Source organism: Scyliorhinus torazame, chromosome 15 (assembly GCF_047496885.1).
Source record: "Scyliorhinus torazame isolate Kashiwa2021f chromosome 15, sScyTor2.1, whole genome shotgun sequence".
NCBI classification, from domain to species: Eukaryota; Metazoa; Chordata; class Chondrichthyes; order Carcharhiniformes; family Scyliorhinidae; genus Scyliorhinus; species Scyliorhinus torazame.
Window position 1 is genome coordinate 28,217,476 of NC_092721.1, and position 23,126 is coordinate 28,240,601.

General features: G+C 46.6%; 1 long non-coding RNA gene across 3 annotated transcripts in view; it reads right to left on the bottom strand.

Annotated features, from left to right (window-relative positions):
* Positions 1-6,629: 6,629 nt before the first annotated feature.
* LOC140391373 (uncharacterized) overlaps positions 6,630-23,126 on the bottom strand; it is a 79,457-nt gene continuing 62,960 nt past the window's right edge. For 2 of the 3 annotated variants that reach the window (XR_011935021.1, XR_011935020.1), the window contains exons 2-4: positions 21,340-21,498; positions 9,334-9,420; positions 6,630-6,784 (exon numbers count right to left, since the gene is read on the bottom strand). This is a non-coding gene — a long non-coding RNA (uncharacterized lncRNA). Of the gene's footprint in view, positions 6,785-9,333; positions 9,421-21,339; positions 21,691-23,126 lie in introns of those variants that run through there. The other variant, XR_011935019.1, reaches the window with a different exon arrangement.

Below are 23,126 nucleotides of genomic sequence, written 5' to 3' on the forward strand. Positions count from 1 at the left end.
GTGACTGGAACCTCGGGGCTGAGCGGCGGCCGGCCATCCGGTCGGGTGTTCCGGTCGGGTGTTCCGGTCGGGTGTTCCGGTCGGGTGGGGAGGAGCAGCGCGTCCTGATGAGCCGTCATACACGCCGCACGGTGTGAAGCACGTGAGCAAGCGCGGATCCCGTCACGTCGCTGCTAGCCCATTCCGTGCCGGAGACTTTGCGACTTTTGGGGCGGCGTGATGAAGGTCGGATTTGCGCCGTTTTTGGCGCCGATCGGCGGACTTTGCGCCGATAACGGAGAATTTCGCCCCAGCTTATTGTTTAAATGGAGTAAGACTGCAGAAAGCTGTAGCAGAAAGAGACTTGTGTGTCCTTGTTCATTAACCTAGAAACCAAGAAGGTGTAACACCTGCCCCTTTACCTCTTCCATGCTTAACATCCCAGGCTTAAAACACTCATTCCAGGTTAAGCAGCGTTTCACTTGCATCTCTTCCAATTTGGTCTACTGCATTCGCTGCTCCCAATGTGGTCTCCTCTATATCGGAGAGACCAAACGCAGACTGGGTGATCGCTTTGCTGAGCATCTTCGGTCTGTGCGCATTCAGGACCCTGACCTTCCCGTTGCTTGCCATTTTAACAAAAGACGCTGCTCCCATGCCCACATATCTGTTCTTGGCCTGCTGCAATGTTCAAGTGAAGTTCAACGCAAACTGGAGGAGCAACATCTCACCTTCCGGTTAGGCACGCTACAGCCTTCCGGTCTCAACATCGAATTCAACAATTTCAGATGATCAGCTCTATCCCACCTCGATTCATTTGTTTTCATCCCATTTTATTTTAACTGTATTTTACCATTTCTTTCTTTCTTATTATATATTTAACGCCCCCCCCCCCCCAATCTTATCCACCTTTCCTTAACCTTTCTCCTCTTTGCTTCCCCCTTCCCCTTCCCCCACATCTACAGTTCATCCTCTGATGTTAGTTGCTCTGCTGTTTGACCTTTCACACCTTTTGTTCTCTCTGGGGGCAGCCATTGGCATTCTTTCCCCTTGGTTTCTGTAGCCATCAGCACCTGGTTTCCCTGGGTTTCTGTAGCTATGACTCATCTTTCATTCTCACTCAACATTATATATATTTCCCACTTTCTCTATCTGTTAGCTTTGACAAAGAGTCATCGGATTCGAAACGTTAGCTCTTTTCTCTCCCTACAGATGCTGCCAGACCTGCTGAGATTTTCCAGCATTTTCTCTTTCGTTTCAGATTCCAGCATCCGCAGTAATTTCCTTTTATCCAGAAAGCTAATATCCAGGCGCAGAAAGTAATAGGGAAGGCAAACGGAATGTTGGCTTTTATTTCAAGGGGGCTGGCGTATAAAATTAAAGAGGTGTTGCTGCAACTGCACTATATACTAATGAAGCCCACTGCAGTCTCACAGCGCCGAGGTCCCAGGTTCGATCCCAGCCCTGGGTCACTGTCCGTGTGGAGTTTGCACATTCTCCCCGTGTCTGCGTGGGTTTCACCCCCACAACACAAAGGTGTGCAAGATAGGTGGTTTGAACACGCTAAATTGCCCCTTAATTGGAAAAAAATGAACTCTAAATTCATTTTTTAAAAACATACTAGTGAAGCCACATTTAGAATACTGTGTGCAGTTTTGGTCCCCTTATTTAAGGGCATATATATCACTACAGGTGGTACAAAGGAGGTTTACTAGTGTAATTCCAGGTATGGAGGGACTTCCAGATGAGGAAAGATTAAATAGGTTGTGTCTGTTCTACTTGGCATTCCGAAGAATAAGAGGTGATATGGTTGAAGCATGCAAGATATTTAGTGGGTTAGACAGGATAAACTTTGGCAGGAAGCTTCAACTTATGGGAGAGTATAGGACCAGAGAGCATAGTTCGGAATAACAGGGTGCTCATCTAACATGGAATTAGTGAAGAATTTCTTCTTTCAACGAGTGGTGAATCTTTGGAATTCTTCATCCCAGGAAGCTGTGGAGGCCGAATCCTTGAACATTTTAAAGGCTGAGATCAATAGGTTCGAATCAATAGGGGAACTAAGTGATACGGAGATAAGGCACAAAAGTGGACTTGGTGTGCGACATTCTTCATTCGGGAGACAATGTTCTCCAGCCAGAGTTGAATTCAGGAGCGCAAATCTGGAAGCGATACCCAATCCTTAGCCATGACAATTTATGCATGGCAAGGATTGCGATTGATTCATGAGTAAATCCCACTATCCGATGGTCATTGCGAGCGGGCGGCCCGATAGCGAGGTCCCACAACTGGCCACCCCCCCCACATCGCAAAGCAACCCCCGCCCAAGCTCCCCCCCCCCGCATCACGATTCAGCCCCCCATCCCCGGATTTTCTGGGTCATCCCTTGCCCCAAATACGGGGGTGGCATGTTCCCCCCCTCCCAGAGACCCCTAAATAGGAGTTTCCCCATCTAAAGGACCCCCCCTCATAGACCCTGTAAAGCAGGAGAACACCCCCCTCCCCAGAGAATCCCCCTACAGAACCCCTAAATAGGGGGAACTCCACAGAGTCCCCCTAAACGTGTGTGCGTGGGTTTCCTCCGGGTGCTCTGGTTTCCTCCCACAGTCCAAAGATGTGCAGGTTAGGTGGATTGGCCATGCTAAATTGCCCTTAGTGTCCAAAATTGCCCTTAGTGTTGTGTGGGGTTACTGGGTTATGGGGATAGGGTGGAGGTGTTGACCTTGGGTAGGGTGCTCTTTCCAAGAGCTGATGGGCCGAATGGCCTCCTGCACTGTAAATTCTATGATAATCTATGATTAATCTAGGACAAAGGTTCGGCACAACATCGTGGGCCGAAGGGCCTGTTCTGTGCTGTATTTTTCTATGTTCTATGTTCTAAACAGAGACACCCCAGAGACCCCCTAAATAGGGGAAGCCCTCCAAGACCCCTAAAATGGTGCGACCTCTCTCATAGACCCTCTAAATGGGGGGACCCCCCCAGACACCCCCTAACTAAAGGAACCCCCTACAGAGACCCCCTAAATAAAGGGAAACCCCCAGAGGCCACCTAAATATGGGGACCCCCACCGAGGCCCACTTACTAAAGGAACCACCCATAGAGACCCCCTAACTAAAAGGACCCCTCCTGCAGAGATCCCCTAACGAAAGGACCCCCACTCCATAGCCCCCCAGAAAAGAGGCCCTGCCTAGAAGCTGGAGAGCAGTTCAGACAGAGGCAGTGAAAAAAATTACTGCTGTAACACTCAAGTTGGAATAAACCAGCTCACTCAGATAGAGGAACTACCACATGTCCATTCCTGGAAGGAGAAAAGCAATGACCCGCATTTAAACCTCCAGATCTTTTAGCTGCAAGTCATTCATTCATTTTGTCTTAGTGGGCTCAGTGACAGCTTCATGGATGAGTAACTCTAAGTGCTGTAACCACAATGTATAAACATCAACCACTTCAAAGAGAATTAAGTGCTGTCAATTTCCAGCTCAGCACTTCAAAATCACTGAAACTTGAAGGGGGTTGATTGGAATGCACTTAACTCTCTTTGATTTGGATTTGAATTTTGTTTATTGTCACGTGTACCGAGGTACAGTGAAAAGTATTTTTCCCCAAACAGCTCAACAGATCATTAAGTATATGAAAATAAAATAAAATAAAATACACAAAGGAAAATTTTTAAAAATACATAATAGGGCAACACAAGGTATACAACTGGTGTGATGTTGTACGAATTAAGTAATGGCATGATGGGAAAACTGGTCAACTACTTGGTACAATGCAAAAAAAGCTGACCTAGCCATTTCAATGTACCAGACCCCTTTGTAAGACCAATAAGGCTGACTCCGCATAACCTAAAGCATGAATAAGATCAGAGAAGGTCAAGCTATTCCAAAATGCCTGACCTCTGTAATTTCTGATAAGGCTAACTCGTCATAACCCAGGGTGTCAACCCTTTTTCAATGAACAGTGTAGGGGAATTTATCAGGAGCAGGAGTTCTTAAAAAGTGAAGCATGAATGTGTCAAGTTATACAAAGGAAGTAGGATGCTATAGGCACAACCAAAAATGCTACAACCAACAGATCAGACCAAAGCTCCAGACATGCTGGTGAATAATTAAACAATTAATGACAGGAGAAGGCTCCAGACCCAACCCCAGCCTCAATAATGGCAGACTCCAGCACTAGGGTGCAAAAGCCTGGCGCATTTGCAACTGTCTTCAGCCCGAAGTGCGAAGTGATCTTGGCTCTTTCTGAGCACCCAGACATCACAGATGCCAATTCAATTCACTCGATGTGATGTCAAGAAACAGCTGAGTGCGCTGGATACAACGCACTGGTTCATTGGATACAACAAAGGTTATGGGCCCCAATGGCATCTGACTGTAGTGCAGAAGACATGTCCTCCAAAATTAACTTCACCCCTAGTCAAACCATTCCAGTGCAGCTATAACATTGGCATTGAGTGAACAATGTGGAAAGTTATCCAGATATATCCTGCCCACAAAATGCCAAATCCAATCTGACCATTATCCAGTGCCCCGGCAGTCTACTTTCAATCATCAGCAAAGGGATGGAAGGTGTCATTAACAATGCTATCAAATGGCACTTACTTAGCAATAACCTCTTCACCAGCATTCATTTTGGGTCTCGTCAGGATCACTCCGTTCATCTTTGCAACCTTCATACATACATGGACAAAAGAGCTGAATTCCAGACATGCCCTTGGTATCAAGGCAACACTTGACTGAGTTTGGAATCAAGGAGCATTGGCATCATTGAAGTCACTAGGAATGAGGGGGAGATGTCTGTATTGGCTAGTCTCATACCCAGCACAAAGAAATATGGTTTTGGTTGTTGAAGGCCAAACATCCCAGCCAGGGCATCACTGCGTGTGTTTCTCAGGGTAGTGTCCTTGGTCCAACCATCTTCAGCTGCTTCATCAACGATCTTTTCTCCATCCTTAGGTCAGAATTACGGCTGTTCATTGATGACTAGACCGTGATCCGTCTGACATCTCAAAATCTGATGCTTCATCAATTTAATCCATGCACCTGCTTAGTCTTTATGCGATTGATTGTTACTAGTCTTATGTGGAGCCAGAGACAATTTATTTAACTTGGCTCTGTGTCGCTGGAGTAGACCTGGATTTACTATCCCTGAAGTGGACACTGGTTTTATCTCTTTGTAGTTGATCTTCTCTATTTATCCCTGGTGTTAGCCTAGGTTGTATACCTCTGCAGTTTACCCTTGCTTTACATTCCTGGAGTTGATCTAGGTTATTGTACCACTGGGTTTGAATTGGTAAACAATTTCAACATCATGCTCCCAATATATATGGTGAGTGTAGAAGTTAAAGACAATGTGGGTGATTTTGAGCCCGCGTTAGCAGTCTGCGGGCTTGCCAACATGTGCGGAAAATCCGGAGAGAATCGGGAAACACATTTTGGGGTTTTATCCGGGTGCTCCGGTTTCCTCCCACAAGTCCCGAACGACATGTTGTTAGATGAATTGGATATTCTGAATTCTCCCTCTGTGTACCCGAACAGGCGCCCGAGTGTGGCAACTAGGGGCTTTTTACAGTAACTTCATTGCAGTGTTAATGTAAGCCCACTTGTGACACCAATAAAGATTGTTACTATTATTTGTCGATTTTCAATGCCCCTCACCGTTGACATCACGAAGTTCACGTACACAAAGGGCAATAACATCATTTTGATGGTTTTCCATACGTTTTACTACAATTAGCCAAGCTCCCCTCTGGCCACATGGTCCCCCCTCACTGAATATTCATGTTACGTCGATGAGGTTTGCAACAGGTTTTGAAAAGTGAGATTCAGTCGAGAGGATCCCTCCATCAGTGCAAAGTATAACCGTTTGGGGAAAGGGACATACCCGGGCAGTGCCCTGGCACAATTCCTTGGCACTTCCCCCTGTCACAGTTTCGCATTGCCAGGTTGGCATAGTGCCATCCTGACAGTGTCAACCTGTGCCCGGGTGCAATGCGAGGGGTGGGCTCTCTGGGCAGCACCATGTAAGGGGTTTCCCTTACGTGTGTTGGTGAGGGCAGATTCGTATGAGGGGGGAAAAGTGCCCCCCAGACTGTCATTGGGTGGGGGGGGGTTGACTGTCTCTCTGATGCCTGCAAAGGTGGTGGTGAGGAGTGGGGATCGCCTGATGCTTGCAGTGGAGGGGGAGGGGGGGTGTCCCCATGTTGCTGTTGTGGGGAGGGGAGAGGGGGAGGCGAGAATTCCTTTGCTTCTGCTGTGGTTGGAGGGGGAGCCCCCAACATTTGTGTGGATGGTCCTAACGTTTAATTGGGGTGGGGGGTGCTGCTGGGGGCCATTCTGTTTGTGCGCTGACCGGGGATGGCACTCTGATCTCTGTGGAGCCGGACTCCCCACCCCGCGACAGTGTCAACCACTTCTCTCTTTTAATTTTACTCAGAGAGGCTTAAGGTCTGGAGTGAAAACTGCTGTGTCCAACTGGAGAGCCATTCATCAGTTTTCAGTCTAAGTCTAACATTCCGTAAAATATGGTAAGATTCCGCTGAGTACTCCTGTTTGAGAGGGACTGGTCCATAATGTATTGCATATGCATTGCAATAAAATGTTCCTTCTCAAATACAAAATATAATTCATTGAATTTCTCTGGTGCATTTATTATCAAATTTTATTTCAAAGCAGTAAATTAAGTAAGAGGCTTCAATAACAATTTGATTCCATGAGTGACTTGTTTTCTCTACTTATGACTGCTCTGTCAAAAGCCATCACTTTAGTTCTTTTTCTTTGGCCAGGAGGTGCATCAAAGTAACTGTGGCAAATGCAAAACGATAGAACGTATTCATTAGGGGGCATTTTAAATTGCAGAGACTTTGTGTGAGACAGAAAGCCATTGCAATCCAATGCTAACAATTTGTTGGTGTTTGCCATAATGATGACTGTCGAAGCTTTCTTCAAAATTGCTTTTAAACATCAGCCAATGCTTCTTGCAACACTTGCAGACTGGGGCTAAGTTTTAAATAAAACTGTTTCGCGAATTAATCTGACTTATTATCAAAGAAAGGCATTTTAACCTGTTAAAGAATAACCTGAAGCATTTATGTTCGCCCAGGGTTTACATAACGCTGCACATTTGGCCTCATACATGCTAAATGATTTGATTTAAAATGATTATGTCCTCAGGCTAATATCAAAGTGACAAGAAATGCAACATGATAAGCTTTGACATTCAGCCTGTTCAGTGGCACTATAGTGATTACGCAGCATTGGAACAATCTCTTTCAGGGAAACTGTTTGTTTTCATTAAGACAACGCTAGAAGATAGATTCCCTGTTTGTTGGATTGGCAGTTAACCTGGAAGGGTGGCTTGGCCATCTATCATAAAGCCCCACCCTGCATTTAATTTCAATGTCAAAAGATACTAAATTGACCAAGCCCCATAAAGGATGGCTCATCTGCTCCATAGGATTAGCACCTTGGCAGTAAAAAACAAAATTGTATGCCAATATTATTTTGCAAAAGAGATACTGCAAGGAGGGAGGATAAATGATGTGAGAAAAAGCTTTATGTATTGTAAATATATAAACACTATGCTCGTGAAGGGTAGATACGGTCCGTAGACCAATCAAAGTGAGATGTTATTTAATTAGCCTGCCCTTGAAAAACTGAAAAACAACTTCCTGCCTGTGTCTGTGAGTTGTCGAAAAAATGGTGTTAGCAGTTTTCTTTCCTGACATAACCCAAAGTGCCATCATTATAGCATTACAGCTTGACTGTTTTATACAACCTATCATTCCCACATGGAAGTGAGGGGGCAGGATATAAGTTCACAATTCTTTTGACAGCTCACAAGGATTTGATGATGAGTGATGCACACAAGTGTTTTTTTTTACATGTACTTGAGGGGATTTAAACATATTAAATTGTTTTTAATATAGTAAAGTCTATATTAGGTATTTCTAACTTTATTTTGTGTCATCTCAGTATGGCTCCCAAGGTCTGCCCAAGCTGCATACTTGATGAGTGGGCATGGTGAGTGTAAGGGCATGATTTGACATAACTTGTCACTAAGCTAGCATTAGGAGCCATGCGTGTGTGTGGAGGACAAGGATCTCATAAATTAGCATGTATGGCCATGGTGATTGAATGTGATGTGAGGGCAGCACGGTAGCACAGTGGTTAGCTTCACAGCTCCAAGGTCCCAGGTTCGATTCTCGGCTTGGGTCACTGTCTGTGCGAGTCTGTACAATCTCCCCGTGTCTGCGCGGGTTTCGTCTGGGTGCTCTGGTTTTCTCCCACAGTCCAATGATGTGCAGGTTAGGTGGATTGGCTAGGCTAAATTACCCTCAGTGTCCAGAAATAAAAGGTTAGGTGGAGTTACAGGGTGGAGGTGTGGGGATAGTGTGGTGGGCTTGGGTAGGTTGCTCTTTCCAAGGGTTGGTGCAGACGCGATGGGCCTAATGGCTCCCTTCTGCACTGTAAATTCTATGATGCCTAGAGGGCCTACTGTTTAAGAATAGGGGCAATGTCCCAGGGAACACATGATGGAGGAGCTGTGCTCCGAAAACTAGTGATTCGAAACAAACCTGTTGGACTTTAACCTGGTGTTGTAAGATTTCTTAATATGAATAAGGTTTGGAATGACTACACTACTGGACCCGATGATTCAGAATATCTTTTCCTGCCATTCTCGCAGTTTTTTGGCACTTTTTTAATGAGGTGCAAATCAACAACAAAGACAGCTTGTGTTTATGTAGGACATTTAACGTACCCCAACGTATTTTCCACAAGTGTCTTAAAAGAGAAAATTGAGGTAGAGAGGCAAGGCAGTTGAGGGAAGAGATTCCAGAGCTTAGGGTCCAATTAAATGAAGGCGCAGTCACCAATCATGAAGCAATTCAAGTCAGTGATTCTCAAGAGGTCAAATTTGGAGGTATGTAGAGGACTGTGGGGCGAGAAGAGGGTGTAGAGGTAAGGAAGGGGGCAAGGCCATGGGTGGGTTCGTAAAGAAAAATGACAGTTTTAAAATTGAGGCATTGCTTCACCGGAACAAAAATAAACAGCTGCATGAAATATTAATACACAGCAATGGGATGATTATTTGCAAACCAGTTAATCAGCAGACAGAATATTTCAAAGATAATTTCATAGCAACTAAGTTATATTTGAGACATCTGGGAGGATTGATCTTTAATTAAAATCCCAATGAAGGTATCTTCCAAGTGAAGTCTGGATTGCTTTCACAACGAAAACTGATGTAACAAGAGGTCAACAGTGCAATAATTATTTTCCCAGAAATTTACCAATTTATTCCAAGTGGAGAATTTAGCAGTAATTAAATGAAAATTATATCTTGCTAACCGTCACATCAAACTTGCTAATCCTTCTGTGATTCTGCGGCAGTTACATGGAGTGCGTTTGTCACGTTCAGTCACAATTTGGAAGCTTCTGTGGGGTAACAGAGAAGGCCAGATACTGATTAAACAATCCAATATAAATTTGCACTCTCACAGTTTGCATTTGCCTCTTTGACCAACAATCTCAGGCTAAGCCAAATTGTTTTTAACCTCTGTATCCCATTCAATCTTAACCTCAGTTTCTGACCCCATGATGCGACCATCAATTCATGCGAGACAGCGAGTTGAAGTAAACAGTGGCTTTAATCGACTAGAACAGTGCCTGCCTGCGACTGCTCTGCTAGTGAGAGCCGCCTGCAGGGCAGTCGCTCTTTATAACTCCCCTCAAGGGGGCGGAGCCCACAAGGGCACCAACATGATACATTCCGTGTAGTGCAGTACAATGGTCCATCGGTGGAGCCCACATAGGAAACAGCGTGATACGATGTAATACAGTGGTGAATGGTTAGTACAATACGTTCACCACATCCCGCAACCTAAATATCATCTTCCTCCACCTCCATAATGCCATTCATTACCACTGAACACATCCTGCTGAAATCAATTGTTCATTTGTCACCTCTAGTTTCCAATTATTCCAATGTGCTCTTGGCCAGTTTCCCATCTTCCACTCTCTGTAACATTTCGCTCATCCAAATAATCCTCCTACCTGTTGCCTATCCCACGCGAATCTGACTGATCGCTCCTTTTCTCGCTGAACTACATGGTTCCCTGGTTCATCAATATCTCCAGCTGAAAATTCTCATCCCTGCTTTTAAATCTCATTGTGCTTTTGTCCCTCGTTGGCGCTATCTCCTCACACGATACCAGCTGCTCCCAAACACACCATTCCTCTGATTCTGGTCTTTGGTTTATTGGCCTCACTTTTACCTCATCACTGGCTGCCTTCAGCTGAATCTGCTCCATGCAGTGCAATTCCTAAACATCACTACTTTCTCTCCTCCTTAAAACTCTCTGCAACACCCACCTTTTAAAAAAAATCACCGCAGTGTCCCATCCAGGGTCAATATCTAATAGTTCCTGCATGGTTTTGGTATCCATTTTGCCCTTGACCCTTCACGAAGCAACTTGGGGCTTTGTTTTTAATGTTAAAGGCACTGTGCAAATGCAATTTGTTGTTGTACCTACGGCTTGCGGGATCTTGCTATGTTCAAAATGGCTGCTACATTCACTTAAGTACCTGTGAATGCACTGTAAAAGTATGCTATCAGTCGTAATACGTTCGGGGGACAAAAGGTGGACATGGCCTAAGTTTAAAGTCTTTTAGGTAAACCTTTATTTGTGTGCTCCATTTCCCTGTTTCACTTGAACAATTTGACTTAAAAGCTACAATAACTTTAAACGTACCAAGGAGAGGTCTGCGGTCAAAGCAAAGCTCCCTTCCTTCATCAGCGATGACTGCATTGTGCCACTAGATGCCATGATCGCACAGTCATTGAGCAGAGCTAACTGAACAATCACTAAAATACAATATAAATAATGTATGGTGTTCCACCTCTTAAATCTCAAACTGACATAATGCATGCCTTACTACAATCAATCTTTATTCTCTATTAGATTAACAGTTTACATATTCCACACTCATGGAGATCTGTGATAAAAACTTTAATAACCAAAGGGTAAGACCTGGAGATGTACCATTCCTACATGGGAGGATATAATTACATTCCTTCAAGTCTTTTCCATTTTTAGTTTCATCATCGTCACGGCAGCATAATATTTTCACAACAATGACGTTTCCGTGCTTAAAGGAGGCTGATGTCCAAATAAAATAAAATTGCTGGAAGGGAAGAAGGATACTTTTTTCCATTTCAACTTTGAGAACGATATTTGGAGCTTGAAATGGGGGAAAGGCATTGGACGAAAGCAAATGACAGGCTTTTTGCAAAGTGCGAACAGTGGGATAAACAATGCAGATATTTTATGACAATTACCATGTTCCAATGTGTAATTAGCATGTCTGACCTGGTATGCCATTTTGTCAGGGGAAGCACCTCAGTGACACAGTTGCTGCAGAATTTTCTAACGAAACTGGAGATCCAGCAAACTTCTTGCACTGCAGTTTTATACTTATTACCGTCTCAGTATTTCTCTTCCCTCTAACCTTTTCTCACATAAAAGAGAAGAGGAAGAGAAGCAGATTATCTACAATCGTCCCCTTTCCTGAATGCTAAGTAAAAACACATCCACTCATTCTCCATCCTCATGAGCACCTAATCCTGGGAAATTGGACAGTCATTGTTATGCAATATTTAATACTGAGATTGGGCAAAAAATATCTCTTTCACCCACTAACATGTAGACATCTGTTTGTTGAAACCACTATTTCATTTCTCTCGCTTGATAGCTGTGGTAAACCCCTGTTAGTATATTATATGTATTGTGGTAAACTGTTACTGTACTACATGTATTGTGGTAAACCACTGTCTGATGGCTCCGCCTCCCCTCGGGCTCGGTATAAAGGTGGTTGACCTCCGGCCCTGCCCCAGTTCGGGATCAGAGGCCAGGAGGCTTTCTGTTTAGCTTATTAAAGCCACAGCTTTGTTCACTACTCGTCTTGTGATTAATTGATGGCATATCAATTTAATAAGCCAAACTTTTAAGATGAATTCATCACTCAAGCCTGATCGCCTGGAGCTGGACCCACAAACAGCCGACGCCACTGCGACATTCGAGCACTGGCTGAGCTGCTTCGACGCTTACCTCAGATCCTCCACCGACGACGTCCCCGACCTCCAAAAGCTTCAAATACTCAACGCACGGGTGAGCCCGCAAGTTTTTCTTCTGATCAGAGACGCCCCCTCGTATATGGAGGCGACAATGCTGCTGAAGGGACAGTACGTAAAGGCAGTAAACGAGGTGTATGCCAGGCACCTCCTTGCCACAAGGCGACAACGCCCCACAGAATCACAAGCCGAATTCCTGCGTGCCCTGCGGGTACTCGGCCGGAACTGTGCTTGCCAGGCGGTATCGGCTGTCCAACACACGGAGCTGCTTATCAGGGATGCCTTTGTCGCGGGCATTAAATTCAATTACATCCACCAGCGGTTGCTAGCAGGAGGTACACTCGGCCTCCCAGAGACAGTGCAGCTCTCAAACACACTGGAAGTGGCTTTCTAGAACATGGAGGCCCTCGTGGACCTCATGGGCGCCACCATCATTCGACTCGAGTCCGGCGCAAGCCTGTGCCGCACAGCAGCCAGCCACCGCCGGAAGCCAGAAATGCTACTTTTGCGGCCAGGGTAAGCATCCCAGAAAGCGCTGCCCTGCATGGAACGCAATTTGCAATGGGTGTGGGAGGAAGGGCCACTTCGCCAAAGTCTGCCAGTCCCTAAAGTTCCTAGGCACAGCAGTGCTGCCTTTTGCCTGTTGGGGCTGCCCCCTGCTGCCGTGCCACCCGCCATGTGCGACCCGTGGGCACCGCCATCTTTGCTGCCACCCGCCATGTGCGACCCGTGGGGGCTGCCATCTTTGCCGCTATCTTTTTTTAAAAAAAAATGTTTATTCTCCTTTTTCACATTTTCTCCCGCATTTATACCCATCAACAATATACAATAATCAGCAAGACATGTCAATCCCCATAATAACAACGATCCCATCCGCCCACCAGCCCCCAAACATCAGCCCGCATGTTTACATAAACAAATGACAAAAATGAATCAGGGATTACCCATAGTCACCCTTAATCTACACAGCCCCCCTCCCCCCCACCCAACTAATGTCCGATGTTATCCAGTTCTTGAAAGTGCATAATAAATAGTGCCCATGACTTGTAGAACCCCTCCGAGCTTCCCCTCAGTTATCTTTGCCGCCATCTTTGATTTCATCCGCCACGCGCGACCCATGGGGGCCACCATCTTTGTCGCCGCCTTCGATGCCACCCGCCACGCGCGACCAATGGGGGCCGCCATCTTGAGACCACTCCGCAGCCCCCCGGGAGCCCTGCTCACCTGGTCGTACGCTGGCCACCGCTACCTCCAACCGGGCCACCCATCACCTCCCGAAGCTCGCCTCCATCACACTTGACCAGTCTCGACCTCATCGCCTCACGAAATCCACGATGACCGTCCGGATCAACGGGCACGAGACGGCCTGCCTCTTCGACTCCGGGAGCACAGGCAGCTTTATCCAGCCAGATACGGTAAGGCACTGCTCCCTCACAATCTTACCCGCGACCCAGAAAATCTCCCTGGCCTCCAGATCCCATTCCGTAGAAATCCGGGGGTACCCTTTCAGTACAAGGAGTGGAGTACACTAACTTTAAGCTCCACGTCCTCCCCCATCTCTGCGCTGCCCTATTACTGGAGCTCGACTTCCAGTGCCACCTCCAAAGCCTTATCTTAAAGTTCGGTAGACCCTTGCCCCCCCTCACCTTCTGTAGCCTCGCGACCCTTGGAGGTCGCCCCGCCCTCGTTCTTCGCTAACCTCATCCCAGACTGTAAGCCTGTCGCCACTAGGAGCAGATGATACAGTGCCCGGGACAGGGCCTTTATCAGGTCAGAGGTCCAGCGACTCAACAACAAAGAACAAAGAACAAAGAAATGTACAGCACAGGAACAGGCCCTTCGGCCCTCCAAGCCCGTGCCGACCATACTGCCCGACTCCTATGAGAGGGGATCATTGAGGCTAGTACCAGCCCCTGGAGAGCCCAAGTGGTGGTCGTCAAGACTGGGGAGAAGCACCGGATGGTCATCGACTATAGTCATACCATCAACTGGTACACGCAGCTGCCAACACTGACTGCATCTGCCATCTCATCCCAAGCTGTATTCATTACAGCTGGCTGGTGCCTCCACCCACCCTCGGGAAGAGGGTGGCCCTCTCCTTAACGGCGATCAACATCCAGTGGACGTCCACATCAAGGGTGTGTGGTGCAGGTCTTTGAGCAGCCATCCTTTTTGGCGGGATTGAGAGTATGTGGTGAGCTTCAAAGCTGTTCCAGCTTGTCAGGCTAGCAACGGGATTCCCGACCCCAGCGAATCATTCGTCTGGAGAATCGGGACTTGAGCAGGATGCACGTAGGCAGCGTGCTGGCCCATTTGCGTGCGTTCAACTGCGCCTCCCTAGTGCTCCATGCAGCTGTGCGAAAATGTCCCGATTCTCCGCTGGCGGGAAGGCTTAAGTGTCTGAACCAGAGAATCGCGCTCCGTGTCTCTTAGTCGGAGACTTTGCAGTCAGGAGAATCGTTCTTTCTCATTATCTACCCTGTCAAGCCTGCTCAGAATGTTAAATGTTTCAAAGAGATCACCTTTCATTCTTCTAAACTCCAGAGGGGATAGGCTCAAATCTACTCAATCTATCATCATCAGACAACTCCCTCATTCCAAAAATCAATCTGGTGAACCTTCACTGCATTGCTTCCAAGGCAAATATATCCTACCTTTGGTCAGGAGATCTAAACTGTACATTGTACTCTGGAGCTCCCATGAGGTTATCATTGATCAGAAGCTGAACTGCACCAGCCATATAAACACTGTCGCTACAGAAACAGCTCAGAGGCTGGAGTCAGAGGCTGGAAATTCTGCGGTGAATAACTCACTTCCTGAATCCCCAAAGTCTGTCCACCAACTATAAAGCATAGATCAGGAGTATGATGGACTTTAGCAAGGCCTTTGACAAGGTACCGCATGGTAGGTTGTTGCAAAAGGTTAAATCTCACGGAATCCAGGGTGAGGTAGCCAATTGGATCAAAATTGGCTTGGCGACTGAAGCCAAAGGGTGGTTGTAGAGGGTTGTTTTTCAAACTGGAGGCCTGTGACCAGCGGTGTGCCTCAGGGATCAGTGCTGGGTCCACTGTTATTTGTTATATATATTAATGATTTGGATGAGAATGTGGGAGGCATGGTTAGTAAGTTTACAGCTGACACCAAGATTGGTGACATAGGGGATAGTGAAGAAGGTTATATAAGATTGCAACAGGATCTTGACCAATTGGGCCAGTGGGCCGATGAATGGCAGTTGGAGATTAATTTGGATAAATGTGAGGTGATTTTGGTAGATAAAATCAGGGCAGGACCTACTGAGTTAATAGTGGGGAGTTGGGGAGAGTTACAGAACAAAGAGATCTCGGGGTACAGGTTCATAGCTCCTTGAAGGTGGAGTCGCAGGTGGACAGGGTGGTGAAGAAGGCATTCAGCATGCTAGGTTTTATTGGTCAGAATATTGAATACAGGAGCTGGGACGTCTTGTTGAAGTTGTAGAAGATATTGGTAAGACCACACATGGAATACTGTGTTCAGTTCTGGTCACCCTATTATAGAAAGGATATTGTTAAACTAGAAAGAGTGCAGAAGAGATTTGCGAGGTTACTACTAGGACTTGATGGTCTAAGTTATAAGGAGAGGCTGGTTAGGCTGGGACATTTTCCCTGGAGCGTAGGAGGCATAGGGGTGATCTTACAGAGGTCTATAAAATAATGAGGGGCATAGATAAGGTACACAGTCAACATCTTTTCCCAAAGGTAGAGGAGTCTAGAACCATAGAGCATAGGTTTAAGGCGAGAGGGGAGAGATACAAAAGAGACCAGAGGGGAATTTTTTTCACACAGGGTGATGAGCATCTGGAACGGGCTGCCAGAGGCAATGGTAGAGGCAACTGCAATTTTTTCCTTTACAAAGCAGTTAGACAGTTACATGGGCAGGGTGGACATGGAGGGATATGGGCCAAATGTGGGCATGTGGGACTAGCTTAGTGATAGAAACTGGGCTGCATGGACAAGCTGGGCCGAAGGGCCTGTTTACATGCTATAAACAGCGAGGACTCTATGACGTTATGTGATGAAGTACATTCCACTTTCTGGAGGAGTGTGATTCTACTATTCTACAACGATGGCGGTCTACATATGTTTATATGCTACTGCCTCACAGCCTAAGCTTTCGGGGCAGGGCTTTGCTGTGCCAGTAATGTTGCACAATACCCACTGGGTATTGAGGGAATCAGCAATAACAGGCAGCTGCACCCAGCACCAATGCTGAAAGAATAAGTTCGATCCGCTTTGGCAGTCAGCAAGACCTGTGTCCACATTTTGTTTGTGGCAATCAACTAATTGAAAAAGGATAAAGCCATTGTTCTGGATGGATTGCATCTACAAATGATCGCGGGAAGAGATGACAGAGCCATTGCTGTTCATACTCAATACCTGAGAAAAAGGTGCAGATAGTGAATGGAATCCTATATTTAAGATGTTACACGAGGTGAAGACGATTCAGCAGGCTCCCCTTTTTGTTTAACTCACTCGATTGGCCACAACAAAGGTTTGTTTAAAGTTCATTACCCGTGGATACCTTTGCCCGATCCAAAAGTATTTAGGTTTTATTAAGGAACCAATTCAACAAGGTTTTCTTGAGTTGAACCCATACACACACACACCCCCACACACATAACTCTGCCCCCCACACAGACACACACAGCCCACACAAACACACACAGCCCACACAAACACACACACAGCCCACACAAACGCATACAGCCCACACAAACACATGTAGCCCACACAAACACACACAGCCCACACAAACACATAGAGCCCACACAAACACACACAGCCCACACAAACACACACAGCCCACACAATCACACGCAGCCCACACAAACACACACAGCCCACACACATAACTCTGCCCCCCACACAAACGCACACAGCCCACACAAACACACACAGCCCACACAAACACACACAACCCACACAAACACACACACAGCCCACACAAACACATACAGCCCACACAAACACACGCAGCCCACACAAACACACGCAGGCCACACATACACACGCAGGCCACACATACACACGCAGGCCACACAAACACACGCAGGCCACACAAACACACGCAGGCCACACAAACACACGCAGCCCACGCAAACACACGCAGCCCACGCAAACACACGCAGCCCACACAAACACACGCAGCCCACACAAACACACACAGCCCACACAAACAGACGCAGCCCACACAAACACACGCAGCTCACACAAACACATGCAGCTCACACAAACAGACACAGCCCACACAAACACACACAGCCCACACAAACACACAGACACACACAGCCCACACAGACACACACAGCCCACACAGACACACACAGCCCACACAAACACACACAGCCCACACAAACACACACAGCCCACACAGACACACACAGCCCACACAAACACACACAGCCCACACAAACACACACAGCCCACACAAACACACGCAGCCCACACAAACACACGCAGCCCACACAAACACACGCAGCCCACACAAACACACGCAGCCCACACAAACACACGCAGCCCACACAAACACACGCAGGCCACACAAACACACGCAGGCGAAACAAACACACGCAGGCCACACAAACACACGCAGCCCACACAAACACATACAGCCCACACAAACACACGCAGCCCACACAAACACACGCAGGCCACACAAACACACGCAGGCCACACAAACACACGCAGGCCACACAAACACACACAGCCCACACAAACACACGCAGGCCACACAAACACACGCAGCCCACACAAACACACGCAGCCCACACGAATACACAAACACACGCAGCCCACACAAACACGCACACAGCCCACACAAACACACACAGCCCACACAAACACACGCAGCCCACACAAACACACGCAGGCCACACATACACACGTAGGCCACACAAACACACGCAGGCCACACAAACACACGCAGGCCACACAAACACACGCAGCCCACACAAACACACGCAGCCCACACAAACACACGCAGCCCACACAAACACACGCAGCCCACACAAACACACGCAGCCCACACAAACACACGCAGCCCACACAAACACACGCAGCCCACACAAACACACGCAGCCCACACAAACACACGCAGCCCACACAAACACACGCAGCCCACACAAACACACGCAGCCCACACAAACACACGCAGCCCACACAAACACACGCAGCCCACACAAACACACGCAGCCCACACAAACACACACAGCCCACACAAACACACACATCCCACACAATCACGTACAGCCCACATAAACGCATACAGCCCACACAAACACACGCAGCCCACACAAACACACACAGCCCACACAAACACACGCAGCCCACACAAACACACGCAGCCCACACAAACACACGCAGCCCACACAAACACACGCAGCCCACACAAACACACGCAGCCCACACAAACACACGCAGCCCACACAAACACACGCAGCCCACACAAACACACACAGCCCACACAAACACACACATCCCACACAATCACGTACAGCCCACATAAACGCATACAGCCCACACAAACACACACAGCCCACACAAACACACGCAGCCCACACAAACACACGCAGCCCACACAAACACACGCAGCCCACACAAACACATGCAGCCCACACAAACACACACTGCCCACACAAACATACGCAGCCCACACAAACACACGCAGCTCACACAAACAGACACAGCCCACACAAACACACGCAGCCCACACAAACACACAAACACACACAGCCCACACAGACACACGCAGCCCACACAAACACACACAGCCCACACAATCACGTACAGCCCACATAAACGCATACAGCCCACAAACACATACAGCCCACACAAATAGAGAAGAAGTAAGAAAGGTGGGTTCAAATAAAAATAAAAGAATATACAAATCAGTTTTTGGGTAAATGGTGATATGTTGCAGCCTTTAAGTTGGGTGATTTCGCTAGAGCTGACTTCAGTTTTGACCTCTACTGCAGAAACCTGCTGGCTTATTCCCAGAGGGAGGGATGGTGTTGTGGTCTCTGCAGCAGGAACTGAAACGACTGTCCTGTTTTCCTACTTGTTGACTGCCTGCTAGACAACTTGCCTCCAGCACGAGAGAAAGAGAATGAGAGAGACAGAGATTATTCGCCTGCCTCTGCATGGGTGGCTGAAGATTGGTGTTGCCTCTTGCTTCCTTCGTTTGTTTCTTAAAGACACTTGAGAGAGAGAGCCAGAGAGACAGGGAGAGGCCCTGCTTCTTTTCCAGCAGTATTCTTAGAAGGCTCTTCCGTTTTTTTTTCTCTGCCATTGATGTGAAACTTCATATTCCCTCAGGCAGATCTGTCAGTATAATCTCCTTCGGAATTTTCCAGCAAGTGGTCATTTTATAGAAAGCCATCAGTGTCTTTTTCGTGTTTTTAAAACAATACATGTCTCTAAAAAAAGTTCAATGTCCCCTTCGTTAGTTGGTGATGCTGCAGTCCATTGTCATGACAAAGAAAGAGGACAGCAGAGAATTTTAGACCAGTCAGCATAACATCAGAACGCTAATGGAAATCCTTACTTGAGTAGAGAATAGAAGAACAATGAGAAATAGAATAATGAAGAGTCAGCATGGATTTTGAAAGGGAAACTTCTGCTCGACGAAACTTGAGGGGATAAGAGAGAGAGTAGAGAATGGTAATGTAGTAGATGTGACTTACCAAGATGTTCAATCTTTGATAAGATTCTCCATGTCAGAATATTAAATAAAATCAGATAATGCGAGGTAAGGGAACAAGTGGCAGAATAGATCATTAGTTGGTTCAAGACAGAAAGCAGAGAATGGGGAAAAAGAATAGTTGTTCACATTGGCAGAAGGCAGTATCAGCTTTTTTATTTATTTAATTTATGGGGTTCACTTGTTTGCAACAAACCCCCAATTGTAAATCATACAAGGTTCTGACAAGAAAGAACACATTAAATGTTGAATTCAAGAAGGTTATTAACCACTAAAAAGGTAACAAGTCAGAAAGATATAAAACAAAGTATCAATCAACAGCATTTAGCAGTAATTAACGGTAAGAGAAGAAGGCTTAACTTTAACAATTGAACAGACTTCTCACCACTCTCCTGAGGCCACGTTGTGAAGTAGCAACTCTACACAAACATCAAAAACAGCTCTCAGCACCCCCCCCACACCCATTAACATCATTCTCTCCCTGCTGCTCTTCTCTTCCTCTGCCTCCCGTGAACATCTCTCTCCCCCTCGTTATCTTTCTCATTACATCTCTCTTCACATCTCTCTCTCTATCTCCCTGCCTCTGCCGGTTCTTACCCAAAACTTTGAGATGCCTTTATTCTCCCATTCAAATTGAAAGCCCAATCTTAGCTAAATGTTGGAAAATAGCTCATTGCTCTGTAATTAGTCAATAATGAAATAAAAATTAAACCATTGGTTTCTAGCTAATTACGCACATTGTCTCAGATTTAAGACAGATTTAGGGTAGTATGGTGGCACAGTGGGTAGCACTGCTGGGTACAATTCCAACCTTGGGTGACTGTCTGTGTGGAGTTTGCATTACGGGGCTAGGGCAGGGAGTGCACCTAGGTGGGTGCACTTTGAGAGAGTCGGTGCAGACCTGATGGGCCGAATGGCCTCCTTCTGCACTGTAGGGATTCTATGATTCTGTGACGCCAATGGGAAAATTCTTCACCTCACGACACTGCAAACGCGTACCATGATTGGGCAGAGAAGCAGACAATCGGCCAAGCTTGAGGTCTGCGCCCGGCGCCGATTCGGGCGCCATGCTGCGGTCCCTCGCTGATGGCGATAACGAGGATTGCGTCCCGAGCGGGGGGTAGCATGCAAAACAATCATTTGCATACATTTAAATGTGATTAGCGCGTCGGACACAGTGTGCTCCACCCTTCTGCTCCTCTCAGGTCGAAGTCTCATGGTCGTGAATTACGACAAGCATTGCTAAACGTGGACTGGGCACCATGGCTGCGGAAGGTGGAGCGGGAGGCTAAAAAAACACTGAAAAACCAATGAAAGTTGTCAGACTTGGGTCAGACTAGGGGGTGGCTGCCTAAGCCAGGGGTGTCGTGGGTAGTGACCTGGTGCCGGGTCTGTGGACTTGGGATGTCTTCCTTGGGATCAGGGTGGCCTGGCTCAGATCATCATTGCTGCAGTCTGCCTTTTAAACACATCTCTTTGGTGCTTCTTACCGGTTCCTGGTTGTTCACATTGTTGAGTGCTGCCTGTGTCCTTTAAATGCTGAGAAGGCCTCTGGTCATCTCTGGACACTCTCATACTCCAAATGTATCATCAAGGGCCAAGCTCAATCAGGAGTCCACCGGGTGTTGGTCCTTCTCAGAAGCGCTGCCCTATTACAGAGGAAGCAGGGGATCAGCAGAGCTCACCCCAACCAGAGGACACCTGCAGCGCAGTCTTTGGAAATATCCCTGGTTCTCTGCCTCTCTCAGGGCAGGGGACTCACCAGTGACCTCCACCCCTCCGGATCACCAGCTGTCTCCTCCTGGTGAGATTGGCAGTGCTGACTGCCTCTGCCACTACCTATTAATGAATTACTAATTCTTTACTTGTCTCACAGTTAAGACTTTCTACTTAACTAATCTGGCAGGTTTCCAATAATACTGGTTTAGTTTTGATTAAAATGTTTTCCATCAATTGTAGCTGAAAATGCTGAATAATACATGAAATCAAACTACAAAATGATAGTCACACGAAAACTAAAGATTTTGGAATTACCAACAGTAGAAAGTGGTATTGCACAAAGATTAGTGCTGGGACCACTGTTGTTCACAATTTACATAAATGATTTGGACTTTGATGTCACAAAGACAATTTCTAAATTTGTGGATCGCTCCAAATTTGGGAATCGGCCAAACTGAGCAGGACTGCAAGAAATTAGAGGAGGACGAGAAGAAACTTGCAGAATGAGCAAATATTTTCAAATGGAGTTCAACACGTGAGGTATTGCATTTTGCTCGGGGGAATAGGGAGGCAACTTATAAATTGGATGGCGAATGCCTATGGGGGCTAGGTGATCAAAGGGGTCTTCGAGTACAAATACATCAACATCGAGAAGTTGTGAAAAAGGTTAGCAAGGCCATAAAGCAAGCAGGCTGGGCCAGAATTGAAAAGTAGGAAAGTTATGCTAAACCTGTATCAATCCGCACTTAGAGTACTTTATGCCATATATAGAGGCACTGGAGAAGACACAGAAAAGATTTACGAGGATGTTATCAGAAATATGTGGGTATACATACCAGGAAAGGATTAACAGACCAGCTTGTCGTGTTTTGAAGAAAATAAGGCTGATGGATGACCGAACAGATGCCTTTGCAATTCTGGAAGCATTTGAAAGAGTGGATACTAAGATGAATATTTCCTCTTACCGGGGAAGAGCATGAGTAGAGGCCATCAATGAGATGCACAATAGTGAATTTAGAAGAACCTTCTTCACCCAAAGAGTGGTGAAGTCCGGAACTCATTATGGTGATATGCCTATGGGCTATATCATAGTTGGATGGTATGCAAACTCCAACCAGCAGGTGGCGGGTACAGATACATCGTGCGGTCTCTAGACTAAGGTCATGTGATCTGAGACTCCGATACAAAGGAAGACACATCCGGCCATCTTCAGAAGGTAGAAAGTGTAATAAGACATACATGTGAATGGTCAGTGCTAGGTGCAAGTTTCATATTTCTGATATCATCCTCGTAAATCTTATCTGTGTCCTCTCCAGACCCCATGATAACGTGCTCTGTATCAGATTGCTATCTTGCCACACGAGACTCAATAAAAGATTCTGGTTTGGACAAGTCGAAGTGTTTGGTGAGTTCCTTTGTGCAGTGCAAAGGACCAAACACAACACTCATTATTACAGGGAGTGGTTGAAGTGAATGTTATAGATGCATTAAAAGGGAAACAAGACAAACATAAGGGGGAGAAGGGAACAGATGATAATGATGGTAGATTTGAATGAGG